Below are 10,583 nucleotides of genomic sequence, written 5' to 3'. Positions count from 1 at the left end.
AACTGAGAGAAAGAAGTGGAAGAAGTTTTAGTGGGTTTCAGATAACTTTCATTACACATCGGGCTGATAAGAGCAAGAGAAAGTGAGAAAAGAGGGAGGTGATGTGAACCAGAAGGAATAGCTCCGAGCTCATTTAGGAAGGGGGAAAAAAAAAGCCCAAACACACCAAACCCGGGTCACCCAGACGAAAGGAGACTTCATTTCTGGTCTTAAAAATACACTGTTGGCGGACAATAAATCTGAAACGCGTGGTCCTGGCGAGCAGATCCTAGAGACGGACAAAGTTATCAGAGACCTATTCGGAAATCGAGACGCGAGGCTTTCTTTTTTTTTCCTTTTTCTTTCTTTTCTTTTTTTCCTTTTTTTTTTTTTTTTTTTTTTTAAATATCCCGAAATGTGGTTCGGGATCGTTTGAAAGGATTTTCGTGCAGGAAAGCTGGGGGCTGCTGATTATTATTTTGTTTTAATTCTTCTGTGATTGCCTTTTATTGCTGAGTTGAGGCCATAGAAATCTTAAGGTAAGAGAACTCACTTTAAAAAAAAAAGTCTTGGCGATGTGCATAGTTTGTAACTTCGGACACTTTCCTGCCTTGGCACCTCTTCTCCGGGGCACCCCCACCCCCCACCCCCACCCCAGCCTTCTTTTCCTACTTGCCCGCAGTCTCGCGGAGCCTTGCTGCTTATCTACGTCGCTGGGACTGGCGATTTCCTTGTTCCTCCTGACGGTGCGGTCTGGATGCGTCTCCGGGGTGGGTCGTCCGGCCTTCGGTGGGTCTCTTTGCCGGCTGTCGGCCTTTTTTCCTCCCGCTCGTCTCCTACTTCCCCTCCCTCCGTGTGTCTGTCCGTCGGTATCAGGGACGCAGAAGGTGGGGTTGCCAAAATCTGAATTCCTGGCACCGGCCACGCGACTTTGGAGCCGCTTTCGGCTGAGTTCCACCTTGCCAAGTAACAGCTTTGCTGTCCAACATCGTGTGCTGCTTCGCAAGAGAGTCACATTCGGACCCTTTGGCTAGAATGTAGGGATTTTTTTTTTCTTTCCTATTGCTGTTGGTTTTTGAAAGGGCCTTTCTCTAAAGTCCACCTAAAGGGAATTCTTCTTCTTTTTTTTTTTTAAGCTATCTTTGGAACTTGACAGCTTTTAAAAACACAGGAGTGTGTTAGATGAAATGACAGAAGATGTGTTGTTACTTTATTTTATTCGAGATTTCTGAGACGATTAAGACATTTGGGAGACAAATGCACTTCTGCTAGCAAATCAAAAGTGAATAATTCACCCACCGGGGAAACGTTTCTGGAGAAAGTTCAGTTTTTGTCTTGGGGCAAGAATATTCCGAGTAAGAAAGTTAATATGTTGGTGAAATATTTGAATAATCATGTAACATATATGTAAAAAGACATTCTTTGGAAATGAACCTGTTTTTAAATTAATTTCACTGTTGACAGTGGCAATGGCAATAATGTTAACACGGAATAAAATTACACCTAGAATTTTTATGTGCAGTATATGCAATACTTAACTCCCTGCCCCCCCCCCCGCCCCCCCCCCCCCCCCAGCAAAAGGGAATGCTGGAAAGCTAAGGGGATAGATGATGCTTGACTTTGAAATTAACAAGTTTTCCACCTATTTCTGCAAATGTGAAATGAAACTGGTGTTGCATTTCACTGACTTCACCCTATTTCCTTCACTAAATATTTCTCTCGTGTGTCAGTCGAACTGCCTTTTTGTTTTTGCTGGTCAAGAAAACAAATACCAGAAACCAAACAAGCCAAAAAAACTAACAAAACAAAAATCCCAACTTTTTACTATTTTAAAATGTGTATTGCTATTGTTATTTATGCTCCTCGTAGACATCTGGGAGGGGTATCTCAAGTTGCCATTTGAGTTAATCAGCATTGAGAGTTGAAGAAAACAAGTTAAAGTTTGTAATTTTAAAAATAAGAAATTGTTAACATCTGTCTTTCTCACTAGAGAGGGTATTTAGTGTAGACTTGCTGTTGTGAGTGTGAAGAGGTGTCTTGAAAAAGACATGTGTGTGTGTGTGTCTGTATGTGTGTGTAGCAATTACTATCCCTATCTTCTGTTTTGATTTTTCTTTTTTAAATTGTGGGACTACTTATTGCCCTTTAATTGCCTCATGGCCAAAGACTTATTCATAATGCCTGTTGACTAGAGCTCTCAGAGCCCTGGGCTTCTTCTTGAAGTTTGTGGTGAGTTAATGAGTTGAATCTGCAACTAGGTGATTACCTGAATTCTATGCAAGATTGCTCTTGGTCTATATACCCAAGAGTTTAGTTTTTACTTTTAGATAGGTGTGGATACAGCAAGGTTCTCTGGGAGTTATTTAATGATTTTTCATTCTAGAGTGTCTTACTTAGTCTGTGATAGGAAACTTCCTCAAGTTTGCATTAACTGATTGACATTAACATTACCAGCTTTTCTAGTCACTTGGTATTAGGTAGAGACTCTCCAGCTTTTAATATTGATGTTTAAAACATTATTGCCGCCAGTGAATCGGAAAAGCTTTGTTTAAGTATGCAAAACCTCAAAATGGACGTTTCCCATTTCAATTTTTGTTTAATAGGTGTCCTAAGTAATGATTAATATTCAGGATAGGCCAAATGTAAAAATCTCATGAAAAATACCAATACACAAGCATATTTAATGATGGCAATTTATTACAGTATTATGATATATATTTTACTTGTCCACAAGCCAGTTTTGTTATTTTGCTTACTAAACATAAAATTGAAACATGCATTGGCATGTGTTAACTAAAACATTAGGTTGCCATATTTTGCATGAGTGTGTATCAATCGTTTGTTTTCATTTGTTTTTCTTAAGTTTTGTCAGAAATATCTACTGGACAAATCTTCTTATCTTTTTCAATTAAGGGTGTGATTTAATTGTTTCATGGTAGTGAAATAGAGAGTGAAAAGAAATTTAATAGTATTTAAAGTTTTTTAATTGAATTAGTTTAAAGGACAAAAATGTGAAAGTATACACTTTCATGGGAAGACAATCTGAACCTAAAACATTGACTACTTAGTTTAGAAATACTATGTTAGTATGTGCTATTCAATATTACTTTTTAGAAAAATCACATTGAATAGGACTAAGTCAATAGCACTCATTCATGCATAACAAGGAAAACAAGGATTTTTTTGAAATCAATTGATCAGTTTTTGCAATAATTTACAACCGCTTTTTTCCTTTAAAAAACAGTACATTGCCGCTTCTAAGATAATTTATTATCATACCTCCTTTATTAATATGCATACTGTCTGACTTTTTTAAAAAGGATCTAAAGGAGGACTACACACGAGTGAAATATTTTCAAGCAATTAACTATTCTAATGAATGAACTGATGTGGAAACTGATTGTTCTCATCTTCTTCCTTCCAGATTTTAGATGAGTTTTGCAATGTGAAGTTCTGCGTAGATGCTAGTCAACCAGATGTAGGAAGCTGGCTCAAGTACATCAGGTTCGCTGGCTGTTATGATCAGCACAACCTCGTTGCATGCCAGATAAATGACCAGGTACGTTGTAAAGATTTTCTTGTCTTTTCTTTGAAAGCACTAAAGTATCAGTGAAGCCTGAAGAATAAAAATAACAGTGAGCTACAGGAGACCCTTGTGGCCTGTTTGTTGATAGGGTGAAAGGTAATGCACAAATATAAGTAAGATGCAGAATAAAGTTATTTGCAGCACTGTTTTCTTTCAGTGCTACTTTTTTGGGTGCTTTACTCACTTTGTAACAGTAAACTTCATAAATGTTTTAGTTTTCCGAGTGTGATTGGATGATTTAAACACTGAGCACTATTTATTGCTAGATATTCTTTACCTTTGTTTCTTTACCACCATAATAAGGAAACATTCATAGAAAGTATTGCGATACTCAAGAACACTTTATGAATTTGTGCAGAAATTGGAAGTGATACACTTGAAATATCATATATATCTTACTTGAAGTAGTAGGTAGATATATATGGATGACCTATATGTGGACTCATCTCACTATGCATTTTATATTGACTTGCCTGATTATAAAGGAGTAACACTTTTAGATTAATCAAAATAGTTTTTTGTATATGTGAAAACTAGAAAAATATCACTGCTGGAAATTGCTTTATGGAGGCCCATGTAGTGAGGTGAACTGTAATAACAATAGCTATGAAATAAGATCATGGAAATATCATGAAGCATATTTTGCACTCAATAAAGTTAGGTTATGAATCTTGTAACTTAGTATGACAATACCTAAAACAACAAGAGGTTTAGCCTGTTAATTTTTTGTTTTATAAAAACTGCTGGTTTAGGATTTTAATTATGTCACCCATCATTTATTTCTTTTAACCCAATGGTTGCCTAAATTATATATGTTTCAAAGACCATATTAAAATAGTTGTTTGGCAAATTTATTGTGAAAATCACCACCAAGAAAAGGAAAAGTTTAAATTAGATGTTTCCAGTTGAAAGCTGTTAAGTAATGCTAGCATCATATGGTCTAAGACTCTGTTTCAATCATCATTATGAGATTATGCTTTGGCATTTTACCAGCTACCAGATAATTTTTACTGACTAAACTCTATTAGGTAGTAAATTGTAAAATTAGGTTTAAATGGGAATCATTTAAAAATCTTCAACAGATTTCAAAAATAATAAACCAGTCAATTGGGCTTTTTTTTTTTGTTTTTGCTGTAAGAAAACAAGAAGCATTATTGACAAAGGAAAACATCATTAAATTAGCTATTGATTGGGGGCAGAAAATATCCCAAGTTTGTCATATGAGTCACTGTCACATCAACAACAGCACTTTTTGAGCACATGCTATTTGTAGATGTGGGAAACACATAGATGTTCTATAAATGAATGCTTTTTTCAGGCTATGTTTCTTAAAAGAAAGGAGCTGATGGACCTCAAAAGGGAGCTGTAAGATGAAATAATGTAATTATATCATAATAATTATTTGCTATCCATATTTCCTGACAATAGGAGCTATCTCCCTGGGCAGATCAAACTGTTGTAGGATCAGTGAAAGAATGGTGTAAGAATGGGACTCGTGGCCACTACATTTTTTTCATTTAACATTTATGTGTCTACTATTTTATAGTAAATGCACTCATCATTGGGAATCTTAATTACATTAAAAAAGCGAAACTGTTTTCCTATTGCTGACTGTGAATTAGCTTGCTGATTAGGGTAGGCATTTATATTTTAACACAGTTACCTTTGAGGTACATGTTGTAAAATAGATTGCTTTCCAAAGAAAATATGCTGGTTTCATACCATAATGAATAGCATGTTTACTTATTTTAATGGAAGAATCAAGGAAAATAGTTAATCAGGAAAAACATAAAAGGTCAATATTAGACACATACCTATTATTTCTGTAAGCATTCATTTTAAATATGTGTGTTATGCTGGCAGAAATCTAAGATGGTAACAGACTGCATATCAAATAACATCATTGTGAAATTGACATTACATGGTCAAGTAAGTTCACCCATAAACAAGGAGACAGGAAAGCCAGAGGTAAAAGTCAGATTTGTGTGATAGGCAGTATAGGCATACAATCCTGCTTAGCCCAGTTGACAAGACAAAAGAGAATAGATACTCAAATAATGTATGCATAAGTTATAAACGTATTCATCTTATAAGCTTGTATGCATAGTTCTAAAAGTTAATTAAGACTGCGATTTCGGACAGCTTTGAAATGTGAATGCTGGACTAGGTACAGTGAAAAAAAGAGCTGACTAAAGAGATTCTGTAGGTCTATTTTTTCGCTCTCTTTTCCATGAGGAGTAAGAGCTGCCAAGTGGTAAGCAAGTCAACTCATCACATAAGGAACACTCCCATTGTGTGAGATATATTTAAGGTCCATAAAGAGAGACACTGGATCAGGGGTAATTATTAAACACAAGCAACATCAACTCACCTGCACGACGCAAAAGTAAATGAAACACTCTCAAGAAATTATAAAAAAAAATATTTCTCTTCGCTCCAATTCTGAGATAGAACTCAAATTTTTTAAATGAATTTTAATACCATGACAGGTATAAGTTCAGGAGTCTAAATAGGAAGAATGTCAGATGGATCTTTCCACTATAGCCTAGTCATGGGAATAATTATGGTATCTAATAAGGAAGGGAAAAGATGGCCCAGGACAAAACAAAGGTGTATGAGTTATAGTTTATTTTTGCAAAGGTAGATATTTTTAGAAATTCTGACATTAAAGATCAAGCTTAGTCAATTTGGATCAGTTTTATAATGATGTGGAGGAGTGATATAAAAGTGAATGTTCTTGCTAAGATGATAATACAGTTGATGATAGTGAGATGGTAGAACGTGTGTACTGGATAAAACCCATATTTGATTTGTTTGGTGGTGAAGAAGTACTTAGAAACAGCATGGGTTTTGATTTTCAAGCAAAGTTGGAAAGGGGTGTAATCTGGTTCATCTCATAAAAACAAAGGCCATTCAATTAACATTTTTCTAATACCTGTATACAAGCATTTTATTTGAGGGGATTTTCCTGAATTTAAATTTTCGAGTAGATTTCTGTGAATTATTTTATTTCAGGGTTGTTGTTTGTTTTTTTTTTTCCAGGCCAGAGTCAGCTTTGTGACAGTTTTCTTTCTTAATGCTTCCTAGAAAGACTCGAGCTTATTGTTTTTAGATGTCTCTTCATGTTTTCAAAATTATTGCAGTGCTGTTTTTGGAGATAGGAGTTATGAAAATACTGGTATGAGTGCTTAAATCATAATTGCTAAGTAGCTACAGCTTCTGGCTGATATCCTTTACCAGCTCCCTGAAAATATTACATTAACTATAGTAATTTATCTTTATAGAAGAAGGCCACACTAAAGACACTAGTCAGTTAAGCTCCAAACACATTCAGGTCATAAAATAGAAAATCTATTATAATATCCAAGGTTTTTTATCCTTGAAGTCCTAATTATTTTCCCTATAGTCCTTAAAGTTTGTGTACAATGTTACATAGCCACACTGCTGTGGGACCACATTTAGCTAGATGCTTTTATTGAGACAGACAATGCTTCAATATTTTTACATTTTGCCAGTCTGAAATTGTCCCTGGTTGTTTTCAGGAGCAAGAGCTGGCACTGTGAGGTAGAGCAGGGTAGGATCAGAAGCAGAGAGTTGGATAATGACAGCTATTTCCAGAATAGATCCTCAGGAGGGCCAAATACGTAGAGGAAGCATGAACACAGTTAATTACTTTGAGTTTCTTTTACATCTAGAATCACCCATGTGTCTAATGTTAAGGAGGCAAACATCTAGTTGGTTTGCTAAGGTTTTCTTTCTTTTTTATTCTGGATATTTTGATGTCCTTTCCTTTGATGTCTTGTAGATATCTTTACAGACCATTCTGCTGGGTGGAGCTAGCACACTGCTTTAGATTTGGTCTCAGCCCACTTCTGCCTTTCCCTCCATCCTTTGATAAGTTTCCTCAAACCTCCACATTTCTATACCTTTACCTTGATCAAAGACAAGATGACTCATAGACCCCTATCCACCTCAAACAAGGCCAGTTCTCATCTATGATATGTTCATAAATTTGAGGCACTTATGCAGTAGCTCTTTGGACACAGGTTTTCCTCTACTCCTTTATGGTGAAACTATATTAGTTGTAATCAGACAGGTCATGAAGGCACAAGTCATGTAAGCTGACTTTTTAGACTCAAGACTTGGCTTTCCACTCATGATAATTAGAATGAGCTGGGTGTGTGCTTTGGGGTAACATTTTATATGTATGTGTGTATTCTGATCATAGAAAGGAACACGGGTTTCATTCAAACTCCTGGCCTGCCCTTAACATGGTCTATAACTGGAATAAAGTTCTCAGAAACCCAGGACATTATTAATCTTGTCATTTACACAAGGTGATAAGTCCTTTCATTTTTAAACAGGCCCTTGACAGCTGGTATTTAGTAAGTAGAATAAGAGAAGTCTGCTGTTCACTTTGAATAAAAAGAAATGTGTCAATAAGAGATTATCCAATGCCTGATGTATATTTTGAAGAAATAAGATATAGAAGAATGAGGGCCCCTCAGAGAAATCAAGGTCAGCATTCACTTAGGGGATTCTGCCAGCTCTCTTGTGGTTAATGAACGGCAGCAAGATTCTACAGTGTTTTCAGTTGGAACAGGCATTGTTCTCGTTTGTGCTTTACCTTATAAAGTTTTAACTGCTTCCAGGACGATCATGGCTGGATTGGCACACCCACTTTCCCTCTCTCCTTAGGTCCACGTCAATGCTTCTATCAGATGGCTGTGACACTAGACCAGTACTATTACTGCAAGCTTATTATGGGCTCAATTATCAAGTTATTTTCTTTGGCTTTTTACTGAGAAAAAAACGTTTTCCTGAATTATTCAATTAATGTAATTTGTACCAAAAAAGCAGGGAAGACCAGCTATGTAAAAAGCAAAATGTAATTTGTTCACCTCTTCCCACTTTTTAAAACTGTTTGCGTCAACTGTCAGGTAATTTGTTAATTTGCTCTTCCTTTACAAGGATTTCTGTCCACATTTTCTATGACTTCTTTTGATGTTAAAATTATTATTGGCTTTGGGCATTTTCTTCACTTTCCTTTTAAGTCAAGTTCCACTTTTATACCAAAGTTATGCTCTGCTGTTTTAAGATGAATGCCAGCTGGCAATACCCAGAGACTGGCCTTGTGAACGGTGCCTAAGCTGACTCTGGGCGGGGGGATGTTGTCTGGCTGATAAGTTACTTCCTTCATCCGAAGATGAAACTGTCTCAGACATAGTTTGCCATTTGATATTCACATGATAAAACAAACAGCACTGCCCTCCCTCCACCCAGAAAAAGTTTCCCTTGTGTAATGATACTCAGGACACAAGACAGCCATAACGCCACGCAGACTAGGAATTTTATGAAGATTAACAAATCACAGAAGTTCAGTAAGTGGATGACCTGAAGTATTCTGCACACATTTTGAGTAATTAGTGTTTGCATGCATAGGAAACCTTTCATTCAGGAGGATCTCAAAGCATCACATCCATAGGAGACTCCGCTCTTTCTGGAACGGTGCCAAAAAGATAGTCATCAGAATGCATTACAATCCATCAAGGAGGAAAACATGTTGGTCAAGAACACGAGAAAAGCCTCCAGCCTGGTAAAAAACCCAAAGATGATCTTTAGCTTCCTCATCATGTAATGATGGAACTCTTCCCAGGCATTCTGAAACCATGCAGAATGACCAGTTTTCATAGAATCAGATGAAATGGCCACATTAAAGACACGTGGCTAGTGGCTATTTCTTGTGGAGTCTGTAGAGTGATCCTTAGAGGCCATTTAATTGAAATTTATAAGACTTCCAGGCTGGGAACACTGTGGGCTTCAGGTATAATAGCAGGTGGATCTTTATCATTTGATCTATGTATACAAACTAAAAGCAACGGTCAGTTCTCTGTTATGTGTCATTCCGATAAGTTATACCTGGCTTTCTCTTCATGTTGTTAACAATGAAGTACAATAAAAGTACCTTTTATTTCTCAAAATACTTTTTAGTCTTTAGACTGGCATCCTAAAGACAAATATGCCACCTCTTTGGAGAAATGAAGGAAACTATGGGTGGTTTGCTTTGGTAGAACTTGGCCATGATAAAGCATCTGTTCTGTTGGACAAATATCTTTCCATTCTGTCATCAATCTCTAGGTCTCCTGAAGACACTTCTTGTATCTCTTACCAATATGGCCGAGAAAGTATGATAAGAGTCCTTCTTCTAGAGGCTAAAAACTTGACATTACTCCTGTCCTCTTGAACATTAAAGTTTCCCACACTGCTGTGGGTTGATCAGGCGTCCAGACTATGTTTTCAAAAGCCAGCTCATATGCACACATTGTCTTTGTGGACCTGATGTGAACTCTCTGCAGCACCAAGGCTGACAGATGTGTTCATATCTAATGTTGACTTTGTTCAGATATGCAAACTGTCACCTCCTCCCCTCCCACCTACCTTCCAAATGTTAAAGTTCTATTCAGCCTTTCCTAGTCTTCTGACTGCTGAATTGCATGAAGCTATAGAAAATAAAGCAGTCAGGGTGAATTTGGGTAGCTGAAAGAGGAAGAAATCAACTGTCAACTTCAAAGCAAGAAGGACAGCAATAGTCTGAAAAAGTTGTCTCTCAGTACAGATTCTGCAGGGAGTATATTTCTCTATTATTTCAATTATTACAACTTCCTGAATAGGTTGAAGGTCATTCATAATTCACACTTGTGTCATTTTTAGACATGCCAAATGCAGTCTATTAAGCATAAATAAAACTTCAGTGCTTGACCAGGAAAAATAAACGGGGATTCATAACAATGAGGCCTTGTTCATCTTTTTAAAAGTAAATGATGTGTTTTCTTTTTTTTTTTTTTTGTTTCCCCCGCTATGCACTGAATTTCTCTTCTGTCTCAATAGTACAAGCACAATACTTTAAATTGATCCAAGCATAGCAAACTAGACTGTAAGTCTGGTCTGACAGATTCTAGATTTTTCTATTTTATAGGATAATAAACAAGGACCCATATTATTACCATTTATAAATACA

At 36.5% G+C, this 10,583-nt stretch overlaps 1 protein-coding gene across 7 annotated transcripts in view; it reads left to right on the top strand.

Moving 5' to 3' along the window:
* Positions 1-492: 492 nt before the first annotated feature.
* Positions 493-10,583, top strand: part of MECOM (MDS1 and EVI1 complex locus) — a 62,641-nt gene continuing 52,550 nt past the window's right edge. For 4 of the 7 annotated variants that reach the window (XM_039236553.1, XM_039236549.1, XM_039236548.1 and 1 more), the window contains exons 1-2: positions 493-518; positions 3,404-3,538. The gene's annotated coding sequence lies outside the window, so the exon portion shown is untranslated. Of the gene's footprint in view, positions 519-741; positions 769-3,403; positions 3,539-10,583 lie in introns of those variants that run through there. The other 3 variants (XM_039236555.1, XM_039236552.1, XM_039236551.1) reach the window with 1 other exon arrangement.

The sequence above is a fragment of the Hyaena hyaena genome, unplaced genomic scaffold (genome assembly GCF_003009895.1).
Source record: "Hyaena hyaena isolate Hyena2069 unplaced genomic scaffold, ASM300989v1 scaffold_112, whole genome shotgun sequence".
Taxonomy (NCBI): domain Eukaryota; kingdom Metazoa; phylum Chordata; class Mammalia; order Carnivora; family Hyaenidae; genus Hyaena; species Hyaena hyaena.
Note: the sequence above shows the minus strand (reverse complement) of the source record. Positions and strands in the feature narration are given on the sequence as shown.